Genomic DNA, 21,329 nt, shown 5'->3' with positions numbered 1-21,329 from the left:
TTCTATTGTTTAAAATATGCAGAATGTAAACAAAAAAACACCCCTCCCCCCAAAAAACACACTCCTTTCTTTATACATCACAGAGAAGCAAAAAAAAAAAAAAAAAGATAGATAGAGCATACATTTAGTTTTTCTTCCAACACTTGTGAGGATAATTAGTACTTACGTAGCACTTCTAATCTGTAGATTTTAAAGCGCTTTACAAAAGATGGGTAAAGGTAATCTGAGTTAATATCTTTGATGGATAAAACAGAAAACTTTTCCCTACACCAGTGAAGATCTGACTGTTTTGCCTCCCCAAATTGGATATCTACAAAACCTAGAACAAATGGGTTATCTAAAAATGTACAAAATACCACACTGGAGTAAAGTGGACTGTACTGAGGAGAATTCCAATATACTGCAGATAGTAAAAATTGTCTAACCCCCTGAAGTTTGCTACGCTTGTCTAAAGTACTGTATACTTGATAAGTAAAACCTCCTGCCCCAGAAATCCAAGGGAGGGTGAAAGAACTCACTTGAAGATTTGTCTCTTTGAAAAAGACCTGAGGAAAGAAAAAAGGTCTGTTCCAGGGCTTGTAGAATAAGTGTATTTAGATACTCCTCCTTAAGAAAGGACCCAGATACAAGCAAGGTTTGTGCCATAGTTTAAATCCAGGTTTCCAGAAAAACTTGCTTACAGAAAGATCAGAAGATCTGAGAATCATTACTGTAGAGGATTTTGAGAAATTATCTCCTAATACACAGTTGAAGATAGAACTAGTTGTGGTCTCTCTTTGGCTTGAACCTCTAAAGAAATTTAATGCTGACAAATCAAAAAGGGATATATCCAGAATTCGTAACCCTTGTAAAAATGGGAAATCTGTATCATCTTAATCAAAGGATATGCCACCCTGAGCTGGATCTGTGTCTTGTCCCTTGGCCTCATGTGACTTCTGCATGGTAAAGGTTAAGGGTTTGTTAAAGAATATCGGTTTTGATTAAGTGTCACATATGGTGTAAAACATCCTCTTTATCATTGGAAGTGAAGGTTGGGGGCCAGACAGTGCCTTTTACTGAGCTTAATATAAATTAGGTGTCTTAGGTAATGGGTGGTTTTCAGACAGGATTGATCTTTCTAGGGTCCAGTGAATGTAGGTATTCTTGGTAAGATGTCACAAAAGCAAGTTTCCTGGCACCTATACTAATAGGCTGGTTACCCCTTTTGGAGTAGGACTTGAAAAATATAACACAGGAATCCCCCCCTTTCTAACGTTTTCATTTTCTTGATGTAATGGGCAAAGGTCTACATATCCTTTACTCCTTTGGTATTTCAGTAGTTGTATTTGCAGTATCACTCAGTGAATCTTAAGCCACTCATCTTTTTAGTCACTCACAGCTCCCTAAACTTGCATGAACTTAAAGATGAAACCATTATGAAGTAGTCTAGGTTACTTACTATTTTTATCAACATACAGCCTTTAAAAAAATCTCAAGTACCCCACCACCACAACCAAACGATTTCTATTCCCCATTAAGTCCTCTATAGAAACTGAGATTGCACAAAGACCTAGAGGGCAGTGTAGGGATGCTAAACCATAACTTTCCCTGCCTCAGAAATAAGAGCAAACATGCATTTACAAAGCCATCAAATGTATCTATTTTCCTCTTTCTGAAGCAGAATTCCCCCCCAGCTCTGTGCGTAGCATGACCAAAAGCGCAAACCAGTGTGTGTGGGCAAGAGCCTCCAATTCAGAGACATGAACCATAGACCCCTGGAAAAGAGCGCGTGTACGGAAGAGACCATTGCTGACAGACCTTTTCAGGAGGGTGTCCCTGAATTTATCAAGATGTGGAAACGAAAAAGACACATGATGAGCTCAAGAGTTCTAAGCTTGGCTTATGAACAATATCCAGAAACCTAAACATGTCTTGCTGGCAATATCCAAAATCGATTATGAATTTAATGACACTGTTTTAGTTTTTCACTACATTACAAGTAAGATCTGTGAGGATGCCACAGACAGTGAGTGCTGATATATATAATGTTGAGAAACTACTAGGTAACCAAGATACATAAATCTCCCCTGATTTCTCACCATGAAAAACTCTGCAGTTCCTTATTTGACAGTGATAATCGTATTCTAACTTGACCCAGACTTCATTTACAAGTCAGTGCTTATAATGATGTATTCTCATTTAGACAAAGATGTAGGCACATGCTTAACTTTAAGCACATGAGTAGTTTCATTAAATTCCCTGGGATTAATCAGATGATTAGAAGGTAAGTACATAGCAAGTTTTTGCAGGATCAAGGCCTGAGTTAGTTTTGTTAGACCTGAAGAGTTAATGCCCCTGTGTTGGCATGACAGACTTATGCCACCCTATCATTGTATTTCAGTCTCCTTGGTGCTCATCTTTGCAGACTTGCTCATTATTATAATGATGCAACTTTGTCAAACTATAGTTCTATTTCTTTGTCTCATGGGAGATATTTCAAAACAAACTTGCTTGCTAATATTTTTTTCTTACTAATGATGAATGGATATGGACACTTACACCTCATGACTCGGAATAGATGCCACTGTTTATGTTCACAGAGTGCGAGAAAATGCCACTGTTTATGTTAATGGTGCGAGAAAATGCTTTGCTATTAGTATGGCATCTCTATTATATTAGCATGTTGAAACACATGGAAATGAAGGACATTTTCCAAATCTGGGTGCTTAAAGTTAGGCACCTAAAAAGCAATTTGATTTTCAGCATTGCTCAACAGTTGTAGCTCTCATTGACTTCCATGAAAGCCATGGTTACTTAGTGCCTCTGAAAAATCAGACCACTTCTTGAGGTGCCTGAATTTAGATGTGTAACTCTAGGTATCCAGTTTTGAGGATACTGGCTGTAATGGCTCCCCTGCCCCACAGGGATGCTGTGAGGATGAATTCATAGTATCTGTAAAGTGAGTTCTCAGATTAAGAGGAGCTATAGAAGAATTAGGTACCTATTTTAAATAAAAGATCTGATCTGGATGATAGCTAAAATGTAAGTATAAATGCTTTTAAAATGTAGCTAGCCTCACAATTAATATGGGACAGTTTTACAAAGAGATCATTCTACTTTTTAAAAATAGACCCAACAATTTTGGGGCAAGTGTTTCAAGCTTAAATTGCATAATGCACATCCAACCTTTTCAAGTGGTTTTCTAGCTCAATAAACAATAATTTGCTTAATAAGAATGCCTTACACAGTACACTGAAGCATCATTCATGTGGGAGGCGCTTAAAGCACTTTACAGAACTACAGTAAGCATCCCCAAGGAGGGTTATTTTCCTATAGGAAATATACATGATCCTGCAGTAACATAGTCTGGGACCTGGAGTAACCGTGAGGCAGTATCAGTTAGATTGTTCAGGGGATTTATTGCCTTATTACAGACAGGTGCCAGTCAGGTCCTACAGGATACCTTCAGCTCTGCTAGATACAGACTGATACAGTAAGTAGCAGTGCCATATACAGTTACCTTGGTGACTCATTGCCCCAGAAGTCAGACACCCCTTGTCAAGATACCCGTACGCTGCCTCCTAACAGCTGCAGATAAGATTATAGAACTTACTCCTAATCATTTACCATGTTCCCCTTCTAGGAACAAACTGTTTGTGTATACAATACTCTATCTAAATTTTGTTATCTAAACAAACATACCCACTCACTTATATTCACTCTGCTTCTGTAGCGAATACCCATTTTAGCTGTTAACAGCTAGAGACCTGATTTTTCATGTGAAGTGCTTATTTCATATCCCACCCTCAGTGGTGTAGGATCATGGAGGAAATTAAAGAATCACCAGGGTTGCTGGCTGCTTTGTTAGATGCCCAGATTCGCTGGCCTGGATAAAACCCTAACTGACTGTAGACTAAGGGTATGTCTACACTACGAAATTAGTTCGAATTTATAGAAGCCGGTTTTATTGAAATCGGTTGTATACAGCCGATTGTGTGTGTCCACACAATAAAATGCTCTAGGTGCTCTAGTCGGCGGACCGTGTCCACAGTACGAGGCTAGCGTCGACTTCCGGAGCATTGCACTATGGGTAGCTATCCCACAGCTATCCCACAGTTCCCGCAGTCTCTGCCGCCCCTTGGAATTCTGGGTTGAGATCCCAATGCCCGGATGATGCAAAACAGTGTCGCGGGCGGTTCTGGGTACATGTCGTCAGGCCCCTCCCTCCCCCGTCACAGCAACGGCAGACAATAGATTCGCGCCTTTTTACCTGGGTTACCTGGGTTACCTGTGCAGACAACATGGAGCCCGCTCAGCTCAGCTGAGCTCACCGTCACCATATGTCCTCTGGGTGCCGGCAGACGTGGGACTGCATTGCTACACAGCAGCAGCTGCTAACTGCCTTTTGGCGGTAGACGGTGCAGTAGACTGGTAGCCTTCATCGGCGATCTGGGTGCTGGCAGCCGTGGGGCTTGCCTTTTGGCAGTAAATGGTGTATTACGACTGTTAGCCATCCTATTACAAGTCGGGTCATCGTACGTTAGCAGAGTCTTCCCTGAGCAGCCGATTGTGCAATAGGCCTGAAGACCATCGTCATACACTGCCCCATATTTGCTGCCAAGCACCCAGAAAGATGCCGAGGGCTATCAGTCACGCTGCACCGTCGTCTTAAGATGTAAAAAAATAGATTTGCTCTGTATTCATTTGCTTCCCCCTCCCTCCGTCAAATCAACGGCCTGCTAAACCCAGGGTTTTCAGTTTAATCTTTGGGGGGGACCAGTCTGTGACAGTTGTTTGTGTCTCTCCCTGATGCACAGCCACCGTTCTTTATTTTAATTCCCTGTGCCTGTACGCCATGTCGTCACTCGGCCCCCCTCCCTCCTTCCCCTAGTCCGTCAGATACTACGTTTGCGCCACAGCTCAGAGAGCCGAGAAGCGGTTCGCGCCTTTTCTTTGAATTCTGGGTTGAGATCCCAATGCCCGGATGATGCAAAACAGTGTCGCGGGCGGTTCTGGGTACATGTCGTCAGGCCCCTCCCCCCTCGTCACAGCAACGGCAGACAATACATTCGCGCCTTTTTACCTGGGTTACCTGTGCAGACAACATACCACGGCAAGCATGGAGCCCGCTCAGCTCAGCTGAGCTCACCGTCACCATATGTCCTCTGGGTGCCGGCAGACGTGGGACTGCATTGCTACACAGCAGCAGCTGCTAACTGCCTTTTGGCGGTGGACGGTGTAGCATGAGTGATAGCCGTGGGGCTGGCAGCCGTAGGGCTGCATTGCACCAGCCCCTTGCAGGCGATGGTATATTATGACTGGTACCCGTCATCGTCATACTGGTATGGCTGTCAATCATGGCCACCTGGGCAGACATGCTACTGTTTTGATGATGATGGTTACCAGTCGTAATATACTATTTTCTGCCAATTGCCCAGTATTGTCTGCTAAGCACCCAGAAGAGGCCGAGGGCGATGCTGGGTGCTGGCGGACGTGGGGCTGGCAGACGTGGGGCTGCATTGCTACACAGCAGCAGCCCCTTGCCTTTTGGCAGATGATGGTATATTATGATTGGTACCCATCGTCGTCATACTGGTATGGCTGTCACTCATGCTGCACCGTCAGCTGCCACCTTAAGATGTAAAAAATAGATTTGTTCTGTGTTCATTTGCTTCCCCTTCCTCCGTGAAATCAATGGCCTGCTAAGCCCAGGGTTTCCAGTTTAATCTTTGGGGGGACCATTCTGTGTGACAGTTGTTTGTGTTTCTCCCTGTTCCTGTACGCCATGTCGTCACTCGGCCCTCCCTCCCTCCCTCCCGCCCTCCTTCTCCTGGTCCATCAGATACTACTTTCGCGCCTTTTTTCTGACCAGGCGCCATAGCTAGCACTGGGATCATGGAGCCCGCTCAGATCACCGCGGCAATTATGAGCACTATGAACACCACGCGCATTGTCCTGGAGTATATGCAGAGCCAGAACATGCCAAGGCGAAACCCGGACCAGGCAAGGAGGCGATTGCAGCGCGGCGACGAGAGTGATGAGGAAATTGACATGGACATAGACCTCTCACAAGGCACAGGCCCCAGCAATGTGGAAATCATGGTGTCACTGCGGCAGGTTGATGCCGTGGAACGCCGATTCTGGGCCCAGGAAACAAGCACAGACTGGTGGGATCGCATCGTGCTGCAGGTATGGGACGATTCCCAGTGGCTGCGAAACTTTCGCATGCGTAAGGCCACTTTCATGGAACTTTGTGACTTGCTTTCCCCTGCCCTGAAACGCCAGGATACCAAGATGAGAGCAGCCCTCACAGTTGAGAAGCGAGTGGCGATAGCCCTGTGGAAGCTTGCAACGCCAGACAGCTACCGGTCAGTCGGGAATCAATTTGGAGTGGGCAAATCTACTGTGGGGGCTGCTGTGATCCAATTTGCCAGGGCAATGAAAGACCTGGTGATAGCAAGGGTAGTGACTCTGGGAAACGTGCAGTCAATAGTGGATGGTTTTGCTGAAATGGGATTCCCAAACTGTGGCGGGGCCATAGACGGAACCCATATCCCTATCTTGTCACCGGAGCACCAAGCCACCGACTACGTAAACCGCAAGGGGTACTTTTCAATGCTGCTGCAAGCCCTGGTGGATCACAAGGGACGTTTCACCAACATCAACGTGGGATGGCCGGGAAAGGTACATGATGCTCGCGTCTTCAGGAACTCTGCTCTGTTTCGAAAGCTGGAGGAAGGGACTTTCTTCCCGGACCAGAAAGTGACCATTGGGGATGTTGAAATGCCTATCGTGATCCTTGGGGACCCAGCCTACCCCTTAATGCCATGGCTCATGAAGCCGTACACAGGCAGCCTGGACAGGAGTCAGGACCTGTTCAACTACAGGCTGAGCAAGTGCCGAATGGTGGTGGAATGTGCATTTGGATGTTTAAAAGCGCGCTGGCGCAGCTTACTGACTCGCTCAGCCCTCAGCAAAAAGAATATCCCCATTGTTATTGCTGCTTGCTGTGCGCTCCACAATATCTGTGAGAGTAAGGGGGAGACATTTATGGCGGGGTGGGAGGTTGAGGCAACTCGCCTGGCCGCTGATTACGCGCAGACAGAAACCAGGGCGGTTAGAGGTGCACAGCAGGGCGCGGTGCGCATCAGAGAAGCTTTGAAAACAAGTTTTGTGACTGGCCAGGCTACTGTGTGAAACTTCTGTTTGTTTCTCCTTGATGAACCCTCCAACCCCCCCCCCCCGACCCAGTTCACTCTACTTCCCTGTAAACCAACCACCCCACCCCACCCCACCCTCCCCTCCCGCTTGCAGAGGCAATAAAGTCATTGTTTTTTCACATTCATGCATTCTTTATTAGTTCCTTACAGAGGTAGGGGGATAATTGCCAAGGTAGCCTGGGATGGGTGGGGGAGGAGGGATGGAAAAGGACACACTGCATTTTAAAACTTTAACTCTTATTGAAGGCCAGCCTTCTGATGCTTGGGCGATCATCTGGGGTGGAGTGACTGGGTGGACGGAGGCCCCCCCACCGTGTTCTTGGGCGTCTTGGTGAGGAGGCTATGGAACTTGGGGAGGAGGGCTGTTGGTTACACAGGGGCTGTAGCGGCGGTCTCTGCTCCTGCTGCCTTTCCTGCAACTCAACCATACGCTCGAGCATATCAGTTTGATGCTCCAGCAGATGGAGCATTGCCTCTTGCCGTCTGTCTGCAAGCTGACGCCACCTATCGTCTTCAGCCCGCCACTTGCTCTGTTCTTCCCGCGATTCAGCCCGCCACCTCTCCTCTCGTTCATATTGGGCTTTTCTCATCTCCGACATTGACTGCCTCCACGCATTCTGCTGTGCTCTATCAGCCTGGGCGGACATCTGCAGCTCCGTGAACATCTCGTCCCTCGTCTTACGTTTTCTCTTTCTAATGTTCACGAGCCTCTGCGAAGGAGAAACATTTGCAGCTGGCGGAGGAGAAGGGAGAGGTGGTTAAAAAGAGACACATTTTAGGGAACAATGGGTACACTCTTTCATTACAAGGTCGCATATTTCGGCTTGCAGGCAGCCATCGTAGGCCACAGTGTTTTGGCTTTTTTAACCTTCTTAACATGCGGGAAAGGTTGCAAACAGCAGCGTATTTCCCATATCAAGGATGAATTGGGTTGTCCATTTAAAATGGGTTTTCAATGTAAAAGGAGGGGGCTGCGGTTTCCCGGTTAACATGCGGCACAAACACAAGTAAACCACCCCCCACCCGCCCACACACACACGATACTCTGGGATGATCACTTCACCCCTCTCCCCACCGCGTGGTTAACAGCGGGGAACATTTCTGGCCAGAAGAGCAGGAACGGGCGCCTCTGAATGTCCCCCTTAATAAAATCATCCCATTTCAACCAGGAGAGCTTTCTGGAGATGTCCCTGGAGGATTTTCGCTCCATCCCCATACACGTTAACAGACTTGCTTGCTTTTTTTTTGTAATGTTTACAAATATTTACAAAGTTACACTCACCAGAGGTCTCCTGTGTGCCCTGAGGGTCTTGGGTGAGTTCGGGGGTTACTGGTTCCAGGTCCAGGGTCACAAACATATCCTGGCTGTTGGGGAAACCGGTTTCTCCGCTTCCTTGCTGCTGTGAGCTACCTACAGTACCTCCATCGTCATCTTCCTCGTTCCCCGAACCGTCTTCCCTGTGTGTTTCTCCAGTGAGAGAGTCATAGCACACGGTTGGGGTAGTGGTGGCTGCACTCCCTAGGATCGCATGCAGCTCCGCGTAGTAGCGGCAAGTTTGCGGCTCTGCCCCGGACCTTCCGTTTGCTTCTCTGGCTTTGTGGTAAGCTTGCCGTAGCTCCTTAATTTTCACGCGGCACTGCTGTGTGTCCCTGTTATGGCCTCGGTCCTTCATGGCCTTGGAGATCTTTTCTAATACTTTTCCATTTCTTTTACTCCTACAGAGTTCAGCTATCACTGCTTCATCTCCCCATATGGCGAGCAGATCTCGTACCTCCCGTTCGGTCCATGCTGGAGCTCTTTTGCGATCCTGGGAGGACTCCATCACGGTTACCTGTGCTGATGAGCTCTGCGTGGTCACCTGTGCTCTCCACGCTGGGCAAACAGGAAATGAAATTCAAACCTTCGCGGGTCTTTTCCTGTCTACCTGGTCAGTGCATCTGAGTTGAGAGCGCTGTCCAGAGCGGTCACAATGAAGCACTGTGGGATAGCTCCCGGAGGCCAATAACATCGAATTCCGTCCACACTACCCCAATTCCGACCCGCAAAGGCCGGTTTTATCGCTAATCCCCTCGTCGGAGGTGGTGTAAAGAAACCGGTTTAAAGGGCCCTTTAAGTCGAAAGAAAGGGCTTCGTTGTGTGGACGTGTCCAGGCTTAATTCGGTTTAACGCTGCTAAAGTCTACCTAAACCCGTAGTGTAGACCAGGCCTACGTTTCTGGTTAAACAGCCTTTTGCTAGACACAATCTGGTAATGGTGAACACAAGCCTGAGGAGTGAATTTTATATATATTTATTTCTTAGGGACCTACTTCTGGGACAACTAAGCATGGATCAGAAAAAACTATTGCAACAATTCTTTAACAATCTGGTCTTCTCTTTCATCTTCCCATTTCTTGTGGACATTTTTGATGGCTGGTGTGACGCTCAGTAGTGAAGATAGGAGAAGCCCTTGATAGCATATCATCAGTCACAAATACCTCTCATGGCATGAAGAAATAGATTTAAAGATAGCTATACTTCTAAGGGACAAAACAGACACTGAAAATCAAGGATATTTCATGGAGATGGAACAGAATTGAAGAGTTGCTGCTTCTTGCCACACAAGAACATTGGGGTCCTGCATATACGTATTGAGGCTGTTCAAACAACGTTTATGCTTGAGTTTAGGAGAACACTTAAAATTCTAATGGTAGGTACATTGCACAATTCCAAATTTTGCACCAAGTGGTGTGACGAGTTGGACCCCCTGGGACGTCACCTGGTGTGCAGGGACACCACTGAGTCAGACTATTCTGCCAGCCTGGGTTCCCTTTACCTTGTCTTGTGGGTTAGGCTCCCCAGCCTCTCTCAGCCAAGCACACAGGCAGGGCCACACCCAGCTGCACAGAGAGACAGAGATCCGCTCTGGGAAGGCTCAGCTTAAGGGGCTTGCCACAGCATCCAGATATCCACCTTCCTTTGGAGTACAAACCCAACATTATACAAAATTCACCTCTTCCCTCAATGTGGAGGAGAGTGTATACAACTTCTTGCCCCCCGTTAGAAATCACATAAATACATTTATTAACTATCAGGTGTATTTTAAGTAGTTAAGGAGGTAGCAGACAGAACAAGAAAATAAAACAGAACACGCAAACTAAGCTTAATACACTAAAGAAACAGGTTACATGCAAGTTCTCACCCTAAATATGGTTCTAATAATCTTCTTCACAGGCCAGATGCCCTTCCAGCCTAGGTTCAGTTCTTTCCCCCCCGTTCAGTCTTAGCTGTTTCCAGCAGTCATCTTGGGTGGGGTACCAGGGGAGAACTGACTCCCAGGATTGCCTCACTCCCCACCCTTAAATAGGATTTGCATAAGGCGGGAGTCCTTTGTTTCCTAGTTTGACCCCCCCCTTCCCTTCCAGTGGAAAGTTACAAGAAGTCCCAGGTTATGTTTTATTATCGGGTGACAAGACCACAGGAAGACTAAGCTCGTTTCCAGTCCATTTGGCTCTTGCTGATGGGCCATCAGCACTGTCGGGCTTTTCCATTGTTGTATCTGAAGTGTTAGCCGGGGGCGGCACCCAAAGTAAGAGTTGAAATATAGATACATAGTCAATATTCCTAATTTCAGATACAGAAATGATACAGGCATACAAATTGAATAATCACATTCAGTAAATCATAACCTTTCCAAAGATCTCACACGAGCCATCTTGCATAAAGTACATCTCAGTTATGTCATATTCATATCATAAGCATATTTTCATAAAGAATATGGAATGGCACATCCCAAGTGGCATCAGGAGTTTTTTATTCAGGGAGAAAATGTTAGACCAGAACATTCCCCAGGCTGAAAATCTGCATCTCCTGCTACTCTTTGAACATGACAGTTAGGCCATCCAGAAGGGAGACCCAAATGAAGTTATGGGCAGCCAGCCCCGAGAGATTTCCCGGGTGGACTTTATAAATGCAAAAATTAACCTTTAAGCAGTGGCCTTTCTAGGATTTCTTTGATTTTTGCCATAAAGATGAAAGGGAGATTTTTAGCAAACATAGAAAAGCAGATCAAGAACAGACCTGCCAAACATTCAGGGACAATTTTTGTAAGGGAAAGTGGAAGTCCTGGTCCCACTCTAGCTACCTATAAGAACCCTGACTAGTTAGCCTGCATCTGGTTTGGCCTTATTAACATCTAATTCCCATATATTAATTTTTCTTCATTAGATGGGAGAACAGAGTATACTTAACATGCTGTTTTTTATCAAGGTCCAATTGAAAAGAAAGAGCTATTACCCTTCCCCATGTGTACCAGTCACAATCAGCCTGTTCTCTTTAAACACAAGCTCTTTATTAGCAATGGGCTTTTTTGTTTTGTTTTAATATCTCCATTCTCTGCAGAACGTATAATGTTTTATACCACTCTTGTGGTGTGCTGTGGTTTGCCTGAGGGGTATTGTGGCAACACATGACAGATGAGCTTGACAGACTGCATTAGAACCAGGTGACTGAACATTAGCTCGACTATATGTGCAGGCATAAGTAAATCTCATTCTTAATCTAAATTGTTTTTGATAAGAACAAAAGCCATGTGCAAATGAATATTTCCATCTTATTTCAAATTCTAGGTTTCAACTACAGTATTCAAGCTATTCCCCAGTGTAATTTACTTGTAATAATATGTCATTTTTGCCATTTTACAGTTTTCTCTTAAAGTAGTACAGAAAATGTTTTAAAAAGCACAAATACCAGCAGCACCAATCTCCATTCAGCCCAAGCATCAGTGCTTTCCTTTCAGACAGGCACATCATTGAAAACAATGACAACCCCAATGTGATAAATGCTCCAGTTGTTAAAGCATTTTGATTCGTGAATAAAAGAGCATACTTGTAGCTTTTTTGTTTTAGACAATAAATATAAATTAACTATTTTCCCTCTATTCCCAAAGTGGCATCTGCTGGAGAAGCCATGGCTGACCACAGCTTGTCAAATGCCTACCTCAAATCAATAAGCCATTTTTAGACTTGAACCTGTCCAGTACAGAGACTTTGCCTGAAACACAGCCTGCATGAGTCTACGTTTAACAACAGAATTATCTTTTCCTTGTAACAGCTTTGAACACCAGCTAAAACTTTGTACACCAGACTGCACCTTTACAGCACTGCTAGTATTGGCAAGAAAAACCTGGATAGAGGCCTTCAATAGCAAGGAGGTAGGGGAGAAGCGATAGGCATCAGGGTACAACAGTTGTAATTAGATAAAGGTGGTTTAAAAACGGAATTTTATCCCCAGTGATGTATCTGAGAGGCAGATACATCAGGCTGGAATTAATGTGTTAAGTATTTCAGCTCATGCGGTTCAGAGAAGAAGGATAGTTATGTGCTTAAAGGTCTGGCCTGGAACTTAAGAGATCAGAGCCCATATCCCCGCTGTATCACCCGCTCGCTGGCTGAGCTTAGGCAAATAACCGAATTGATGTTTGTGAGTTGCTCAGTACTATGGTGATAGAAGCCATACAAGTAGCTGAGACCCTGGGTGCTCCCGTGTCCACACTGTAGACTCTGCTGCAGTGACAGGAAGGTTAGTGAGGAAACTACTTTGAACAAAGACTCTAGCTTGTTGAATTAGGTCTTAGCCATTCAAAAGCATATTTTTACTTTTGTTTGTAACCATTTCTAGCTTTATTCCTTCTATTTGGTATCACTTAACCCATGTCCTTTTGTCAATAAACTTGTTTTATTTTGAGTACAAGCCAACACAGTGCTGTGTTTGAAGGGACGAGGATATTTACAGCTTATTAACTGGGGTAATGTACTGACTCTTTAAAAGAGCAGTGAACTTAATATCTTCTGTGAATACACAGTCATAGGGGCTGTGCATTGCAGAGAAACATCTCTGAGGAGCTCAGGGGCTAGAGATCACTTATTGTAACCTGCTAGGCAAAGTTTGGGCAGGGAGAGCCTTGAGGAGTTTGCAGGTGAGGAAGACAGGCTGATGTGGCAGGGACCTGACAGTCCAATCATCAGCAAAGCTCACTCTTGCTGAGGCAGGGTTATAGTGGCTCACAGCTTTGGGTGACTGCAGCAGGATGTTACATTAGCTAAACAAGCAGACGGACGTGTGAGTGACAGGCAGAAGCAATGAAGACAGTAGTGGGGAGATCTGTGGGGATCTCTCTGGCAGTCTCATACAGGGAAACGAGGCTGTGGGAATAGGGTTACCAACTCCGGGGGGACATGTGGGATGATCCTGAACTGATAAAACTAGGCAGCTGGCAGCACGTATTGAGCACTGTGACAGATTTCCCAGGACAACAAGCTCAAAAAAGGGACGATCCTGGGAAAACCTGGGCAGGTGGCAACCCTAAAATGGGAATGAGAAGGAACTTTCCATTTTTTAAAACCACCTCTCTAGCCACAGCAATGCCTGTTCCTACTACTCTAGGATTCTGTCTATACATGGAGCTGGAAGGGTGATTCCCAGCTAGAGGAGACAGGCGTGTGCTATTGGCAGGCTAGTGCACTACAGATAAGAGTGTAGCTGAAGCAGGAAGGGCTAGCCCACCCACACTGTATGTCTGTCCAAGACCCTAGGCACTTAGGGGCATCTAACTCCTTCAGCTGGTTGTACTGGTAAGGGTTCATTCTATTTTTAGTGCACTAGCTCGACACAAGACAGCGAAAGTATCGCCCCCAGCTCCACATGTAGACATACCCTATGAGGGAAAGCCATGTTTGCTGGGGCATAGGTATCAATCCAGTAAAGACTGAGGCCTTGTGCACATTCCACCAAGGCTTCCCCTCTCTCTTACTATCCAGGAAGCATCTACAGAATGAATAGAATGGACTTTGTTATTCAGATGATGTAGGAGACCTTTTCTTTCTTCTTCGAGAGATGTCCCTGTGGGTGCTCCACTCTAGGGGTTGGTAAGTCCCTGCGCCTTCACTCGGAGATTTTTCGTAGCAGTACTCGTACTGGCCACGCATGCGCAGAGGCTGTCCCCCCCCGCAGTGAGTCTAGGATAATAGTGCGCATGCGTGGCCAATCTCCTCAGTTCCTTCTCTACCATCCCCGGCCTGAGACGGAGCTCAGCAGACTCGTTAGGAAATCCCTCACTTTGTTACAATGACCTGTTCTAGTAGTTAGTTTGTTGTCAGTTCTTGTTAATGTAGCTCATTAGTTCTTTTATCTGTTAAAAAAACAAAACAAAACAAAAAAAAAATGTTTTTTCCTCTCAGCCGCAGCCGCTTCTACCATGCCTGGCTCCACAGGCTTTAAGCGCTGCTCTACGTGTAAGGACGCTATTCCGCTCTCTGATGGCCACTCTCATTGTATAAAATGCCTGGGGGAAAACACACATTCCCCAAAAATGTGCCCACTGGACCAAACTCAGTTCCAGGGCACGGAAGGACAGAGAGCTTAAACTTAAACTGCTCCTCCTGCAGAAGTCTATCGGGTCAGTTTCAGACCCAGGCGCCGACTCCAGCTCTACTGCCCGCCACAGCCCCCCTGCTTCAAAAAAACTGAAGAAAGTTACAAAAAAGGGGCAGCCCTCTCCAACAAAGAAGTTGGTGAGGCACAAAAGTGCCTCAGGCAGGTCAACAGTTTCCCTGCCTGTGTTTCCTCGCCTCAGCCCTTTTGAAGAGCCGGGCTCCTCAGGCACCGCATGAAAGCCGCCTCAGGCTGCGGCAGCGGTGCGAAGCTCCGGTGCCGAGGCTTCAGGCTTTCAGTTGCCTGCCTTGTTTATGGCACCGTTCGGCACCGAGACGGACGCGGTGCCGACATTTCCAGTTACTGCACAGGGTGAGTAACCTCCTCTTCTGTAGTCACTGAAATGGCACTGCAGAGCTCTTGGTTAGCACTTCACCTGTGGTGGAGGGGGCAGAAATACCACTGGACAAAGGTGGGAAGAAAGTTGATTTTTGGACACCAGGAACAGGTGAGGCCTTTGGCAGTGGGGAAGGCATACGTCTTTTCTTTCCTTCCCATGTGCAGGCAGGAGTGGAGGTGAATTGTTTTTGGAGGGATAAAGAGCGGGGAATTTTTTTCTCCTCGTTCTCTGCAGTACTGATTGTCTTAACTAGGGATGGGCTAAAGATACAAAGACCCTGAACTTGAGAGGAAATTTGGAGCTGTACCTGATCTTGTGTCTTAGGCACTTCTCTGAGGTAAATCAATCTGTAATTTAAACATCTTATTGGTACGTCATCCAATTTGTGATTAAAGCTGACCAAAACAGCCATCTCCTCTTGGGCATTTGGGAAAGGGATTCAGGCTATATCCGATTCTTTAGACATATTTTTCTAACTCCTTTGGCTGCAGCTCCCTTGCTCAGAGTGACAGCACTCATTTCAGCCATCTGAATGTCACAGCATGCTTCACTACCAAGTGTCCCTCAAAATTTGAAAGCATCCTTTTACCCAGCATATGACACAGTGGACAGTTCACTTTTAAATTATCACAGTCAAGTTTTCCTTCCTACAATGAAAGAATTTCCACCTTCTTTCCAGCCACACAAAACATCTAGAAACATGAGAGAGGGTGGGAAGGAATATTATTCTAGGCCTAACAGGCAGAAACAGCAATCATTGGAATGATTCTAGAATGCACTAGGTTCTATCTCTCGGTCTGCAGCTTAACACTGGGTGACCACTGTCTGATAATAAATGTGATTTCCATCACTTGTCCAACAATGGTAATTTCATCTCTTAACATGATCATCTCTGACTCAGTGTTACAGAGTAATGCTTAAACAGGCATTTTGGTCATAATAAATGGCTGGCAGAGCATTAGGAAATACATGGAGACCAAAACAGTGGCTTAGGATGCTCCCTCTTCTTGTAATGGGGGAGAAAAGAACTTCTTGCATAAACAGAGGGTTGTATTAGTGCTCTTTGGCCCTAGAACATCCCTGTTTAGAGAGGCTTCCCAGGATTTATGAGAAAAATCATACATGAAGATTTAATTGTCCTGAGGAGAGACTGTGCTACGTGTTGAGCCCCCTTTGCTTCCAGCAGCATTTGGGAGAGTCAGGACTCCACTTTGCTGCTCTTCTACATGAGTTTAAATCCAGTTTCAAAAACTGTACTTCAATTAAACTATTCCTGCGAAAACAAATAAGACTTTTATTGTTATTAAAGTTAGACTCCTGTAACCCGTTATTGCACTTTCCCCTTAATTTTCCAGGCATATGTACTTATGATTGCAGTTTTAAGAGCTGAAATTGTATAATTATTGAAGAGAAAATTATTTTTGCTTGAGAGTATAAGGACAGCTATGAGTCCATGAATGACTCACCCTCAGGCACTCAGGTTTAATTTATGAGCTATTTATCTCCTTGTACACACCCCAGCAGAAACAATTATACTTAGTAATTTGTTGATCTTATCAAGGCTGTTTGATGTTACTATTATTACCGCCAATAATACTGTGCTTTCAAACTTAAATAGAATTTATAACCAAAGCCTAATAGTTTGCACATAATTATTATGTTAGGGAAATTTAACTCTTATAGTTAGTAGTTTTCTCCTGCAGTTTTTAAAGGAGAGCAAATGCAGTTGCCTTTACTGCCTGTTTTGGGTGATGTGTCCCTTCAGCAACAGAACATAGAAAACATCAAAGCAGATGTTAAACACATAAGCTCTCTTACCTTGTTGGTTTCACATGTTGCAAGAGAGAGCTTTTCCTTTTAGTGGAAAGCAAGAATCTGACAAGTCCATGAAGGAATAACAGGAAGGTAAGGAATTGGGTCCAGTATAGAAGGTAAATTTGGGCTGAAACAGTACCTGTGATTGCCTCTTCACTAGCCCATTAGTGCAGTGGATTCTCCCAGTGCTCTGATGCACTCTTATTACACTACAGCTGTAATCATGCTACCACATGATTGTCTAGCAGGTGAGGGGCAGCCATGCTCTAACGCTTTCCAAGTACCCTTTTAGGTGCTCATCAGCTGTTTCATCAACCCAACAATTCTAGGGGGTCTCTTTAAATGGATGAAGTCTCTCAGTATGAATCAAAACCAAACTGATTTATAATAAATTAATAACATTAATTATTAAACATTTGTGATAAATTAAACCCTGGCTGCTTGAGGGGTCTCCCCACTCACTGTTCTCAGGAACCAGTGTCACTCTGATCTCTGTTTGGAAGGCAACACCAAAGTCCCTGCTAGAGGCTCTCATTTCTCTTGGCTTCCTGGTCTGAAGGAGTCTGACCCAGTCTCCCTTCTCAGCTGTCACAGACCCTCTCCCCTTCTCTGCATGTTGCCCCCTAAATGGCCTCACCAAAACCATGCAAGTTAGCTAGTCCCCACCTGGGAACTTTCCGTTCATAGAACCATAGAATATCAGGGTTGAAAGGGACCTCAGGAAGTCAACTTGCCAGTTACCTAAGGGTTTAGAGGTTAAGTGATTTAACGCACCAGATTGAAGCCTGGGTTCAAATTAGACTTGGATCACAACTCAAAATTTTTTGGTGGTCTCAGTTGGATGGAGAAATGTTCCAAAAATCACATGAGAATCTGCAATAATTGTCAATCTCTGCTCAGAGCTGGGACAGTGGAGCTGTTGCAAGTCAGGAATGAGCAGCACCTAGTAGCTATCCATGCTACACCTGGACCCAGTTAGTGCTAACAGGCCCACTCTTTTAGGAACACTTCCTCAAAATTTAGTCAATAGAGCATTGAGATTCTTGCATCAGTTCTACTCACAGAAACAACCCTCACTATACTGCATACCCCTGATTGCACATATCCAATTATACACAGCCTGGGCTCTTTAAAATTCCTTTTGTTGTGCAGATGTCCTGCCTTGCAGGTGGAATTCCACTGAATAACAGAGTTCCTGTAGTAAAGGCACTCCCTTTCTACAGGATAGGTGGAATTTTAAAGGGCCAGGAAGGACTATATGTGCTTCTATTCATCCATCCTAAATCTTTAGACTCAATTCCATTCTCATACAGAGAAAGATCTATTTTGTGGCTAATTTGCTACTTCACATGCACTTGCAATAACAGTAGCTGATTTTGCTATGTGGTTTATAAAGTGCTTGTGCACTGAGCACAGAATCAAATGTTTTACATATTGAAAATAAAAGACTATGGGAGTCTGTCAATGTAGGGAGCTATTCTGATCTCTGATGTACAGACATATTGACTCAGCTCTTTTATGAATGCAGGTGTGCATGTGTAACCAATTTTACAAGCTACAATGTGCTGCAATATGTACCTGCTCTCAAAGATCAGAAATCTATCCTACCTGTAGATAGAAGCCAAGAAACAACTGCTTCTAAGAGAGCCTAGAAACAAAGAATTTACATTAAAACTTTAAAAGCTAAAATAACATTGCGATTTCAATCCCTTACAATACAGTGATGAATGCCACAGCTTTGATTCCCCCCCCCCAAAGCATCCAGTGGTTTTCCTAGCTTAATTGAAGTGAAATGATTGAATTAGCATAATCAAACATATGTAATTAGTATTTTCCAAAGAGTCAAAATGAAAATGGACAATTTAGTTTAAAAAAAATTACTAATGTTCTAAAAGATGATCTCACTTAATCCAGTGTGTATGAGGAGGGAGGGGCACCCAGGAGGTCATCACAGGAGGGGAGAAGAGAGAAGATGCTTGTTTTTAAATTTTACAAATTGTACTTAGCTATATTCTTATGCTTCTGTTTTACAACAGGATTTTATAGCCCAAACGTACATGTGGGTTGAGTAATGCTCACTATTTAACCACATCTGATAAAGAGGGCAATATATCACCATGGCTGACTTCTACTTACATAAAATTCTGAAGACAACATTTTTTAAAAGTAGAAAGCGATCAGGCCTAAGAACATAACAAAACGCTACATTAGAAAAGCCCTGCAACAATCTGAAGCTACAAAGAGTTGTCAGCGTGGTGGTGTAGAAGCACATGCTACCACACAGCCCACCCATCTGAATTCCAAACTGGAAGCTCTTGCTGCCTGAGCCAGCAGGGCTGGAGAGTACTTTACAGGAGGCTCTCAGCAGGTGAGGCTTTTGCCCATAGCAGAAACAGTTGGGCAATCATGACCAGAATTAATATAGTTCTGAAAAGAGCTCAGTTAAGCCATCCCAGCCCTAGTATAGTCATTGTGACAAGATTTCTGTGTCGCATGACAGGAGAGGTATGTAAGGAACGAAAAGAAGGCTTTTGCCCAGCTACTTTTAACCCAGACTCCCTGATATAGAAGTTCATTGATTAACTAGATTCTACTGTCTGGGAAGAGCTCAGACTGTGTACGTGTGGTGAGAGGAGGGAGGTGGATGGGAAATTGTAGCAGACAGGGCCCCAGTCAAGCTGTATAGAATTGAGGAAATGTAATGCTGGAACAGCGAGGGACCATAAAACAGACACACAGTGAAAGAGCAAATAAAGGTGAAATTGAGCAAATATAAGGAAGTGAAATGTTCAGTTAAATGTGCAAATAAACACAGCAAAGAAAAATATTATGCAATTTATGGGTGTTTTCAGGGTGACCTTTGAGGAAAGGTGAATTGGGTGGTTGCCTGAGGCAGCAGAATTCAGGGAGACTGAATACTGAATTTATATTCTACAACTACAAAAATGCTGAAACCCGGCATTCCAAATAAAATATTCTGGGGCCATAAGGATGCTGATCAGCTAAACATACACCGCTGACGGTAATCTGCACTCTAGCTGCTGGTTTCCAAAGCGAACATTTAGACTTTTCAAGAGGAGCTCAGATGCACCTGAATTTAACTTTTTTTTATGATCACTACATTTATTAGTTTCAGATTTTCCACAACTGTGTGTGTCATTTGAATTAACATTCTCTGGAAACAACCACTTTACATTTTGCTATACACTCTGGACCAGATCCTGGGCCTCATCTCCGTCCCCTTTGTGCTGCTCTGGGACCTGAAAGCTAATCTGAAAGGGCCGGTGGAGATTCCTCAACATTAGGGGATCCCTCAGGTGGCATAAACCCAGCTTTGCTGATTCTTTACCACATGCTCCCCCTCACTCTTAGGCATAGACAGGCTGGGAGGAAGGGGGTGTGGCCACAGAACTGCAATTTGGTGATCCCTGGCTGGTGAAACATTCCCTGTGGGACTGATTTGAGCCAGTCAGACCCAGGATCAAGGGAGCAGAAAGGTGGCTTAAGTCCTGTTCCCCTGACAATCCAGGTCCTGTACCAAGATCAGCCAGATACTGGGATCTGGCCTTCTATACTTTAATGAATCCATTGAGTCAGTAGTCTGAAGCCTTAAGTTTTAGTGATGTATTTTATGCTTTATCAAGCTTTGAAACATCACATTTTTGGAGTGCCTCAGAAACAAAGTGTCATGCTGGAAACTACTGATTGCTCAGAGATGGTGCTGTCCATAAACGGCAATACCAGGCCTCTTTCTGCTCTGCCTACATTGTTGCAAAACTCCAGACTCCCTCCCCTATTTTTCGGTTACTAGGGGCAGGTAACAATTTTCTTGTTCTATCAGTGCTTGTGTTGTGCTTTAGCCATCAAAGGGTGTCATGTTTACAGTAACTCAGGTGTTGAAGTAAAGGGAGCACAGCTTCCCCTCTTCTGCTAACTGTAAAGGGAGAGCTTCCTTCCTTTCTCTGGGTTGGGGGGAACAGTGCCCCCACAACAGTTCACTTGGCTGGTGTAGCAAGAGCTTTCCCTCCACTTCATTCTATTCTAACCACTGTAGTGACCAGTTTGTGGGGGCTCCTGCACTACTGATAGGGCAAAGCTGTATGGACTTCAAAGCATTTGTACAGGTGTGTGGGGGCATGGTCATATATGGGTCTTGAAGCAATTGTGCAGGTTGGTATGCACAGGTGGTTGGTTGGTTTTAAGTGAAGTTTCCTACCACCTAGATTGTGTGGGACTGAGTCAAATTTGTGCATAAAATTGTAAGTGTTCACAGGCATTACAAGAACAGTTAGATTTTAGGGGTTTACATTTTAGAACTCTGCAGACTCTCAGTCCTGCTGGAGAAAATGAGGACTGTCTGTGCCCAAATATTTATTGTGGTAGCTGCCAGGCAGCACTGGAGACTGGAGAGTACTGATCACAGGCAAAATTGCCAGATTATGCTTTTTTAAACAACACTTTTAAAAGAGCAATTAAAATTATTAGGTTAATCAGACGAATTATTC

This window comes from Malaclemys terrapin, chromosome 11 (assembly GCF_027887155.1).
Source record: "Malaclemys terrapin pileata isolate rMalTer1 chromosome 11, rMalTer1.hap1, whole genome shotgun sequence".
Lineage (NCBI taxonomy): Eukaryota > Metazoa > Chordata > Testudines > Emydidae > Malaclemys > Malaclemys terrapin.
This window is presented reverse-complemented; position numbering follows the sequence as displayed.